Here is a 1551-nt window from a genome sequence, read left to right on the forward strand (position 1 = left end):
TATATATATATATATATATATATATATATATATATTATTGAAAAAAAATGGAGTCAAAAAGAAGTACAGTTGGACAATTATTTTCAATCACTACAATTGTTTCTACACAGTGTAGTCCTTGAGGCAGAGCAACGTTGCGTAGAGACAATTTTAGTGATTGAAAAAAAAAAATATCCAGCCGTATTCTTTCTTGTTGACTCCAAACTTTTTCCATTATCTATTCACACACGACAGAAGCCCAAACCCAGAACTGAAAGTGTTAACACACGGTTAGATTTGAAGGTGAACGAGCTTTATACGTTACTGTACTAAGTTCTTAACATAACCTATAACTACATATACATATGTATATGCTTATATATATACATATATATATATATATGTGTATGAATGTAAAGGCATGTATATGTATGTAAACATATATATATATATATGTGTGTGTGTGTGTGTGTGTGTGTGTGCGTGTGCCTGGGGTGGTGTAAAAAATTAGATAAAACTTAGATATGTTTCGACCAAAGATTGGTCCAAGCTATATTTCAAGTTTTGTTGTATCGGGGGCCATTCTAGAAGAGAGTTCCTGTTGAGCGAGTTATATCCAGGTATAGGTGGCTTCTCTGGTATTCCTTGAAGTAATTTGTCCAGATTCCATTTGAAAGTGATGGTATCTCTTTCCTCTTTGATTTGATTTGCAACAAGTTTAAATAGAGCTGTGTATTGGGCATTTCATTTATAGTAATTCGCCTTTAATCCATGGACGTGTGGTGAACACAATCAATGAATTTCTCAGTCTTGGCAGTTGCAGGTCGTTGAGACCTTGGGTTATATCAACACTCTCCATTCCTCTCCGAAATTCAGCTGCCCATCTCTGCACTGTTGATAAACCTGCAGCATCATTCTCTAATGTAGCAAGCGTGTCAAGATGAATGTCCTTAGGAGGTAAACCCTTTTCTTGGGGTACTTGAGAACACTGTGATGCCAAATTTTATCCAGCTTGATGAGAAAGCGATGCTAGTTAAATTTCACGTCTTCATTGAAAAGTCAGATGTCAGTTTACCTTCAAACAAACAATTCGGTTATTAATAAAATGTGTGGAAATTGATATGCAAGATCTCACAGCTCTAGCATCACTCCTATGTAACCAGTTTATGAAATTTTCAGCCCATCTTCGTAGATCCATATATATGTGCGTGTATGTGTGTGTGTGTGTGTTTGTGCGTGTGTTGGTGTGTGTGTGTGTGTGTGGGTGTGTAAATACATATATAGTCCCCAATAAAGTCTATTATTACGTATGCCATATCCTATTTAAGTAATACTCTTACCCAAACACGACAACTAAATTACTGCAGTAAATCTACGAATGACAACAGGCAATCGAAACTGTGTCGGTGCTTTACTCATCATCCATTTATACATTTTGTACAACTTCTTCATGATTGATATATATATATATATATATATACATGTGTATATACATATATATATACATATGAACATACATAAATATGTATATATAAGTATATGTGTACATATATATATATGAATGTATATATA

Source organism: Octopus bimaculoides, chromosome 7, assembly GCF_001194135.2.
Source record: "Octopus bimaculoides isolate UCB-OBI-ISO-001 chromosome 7, ASM119413v2, whole genome shotgun sequence".
Lineage (NCBI taxonomy): Eukaryota > Metazoa > Mollusca > Cephalopoda > Octopoda > Octopodidae > Octopus > Octopus bimaculoides.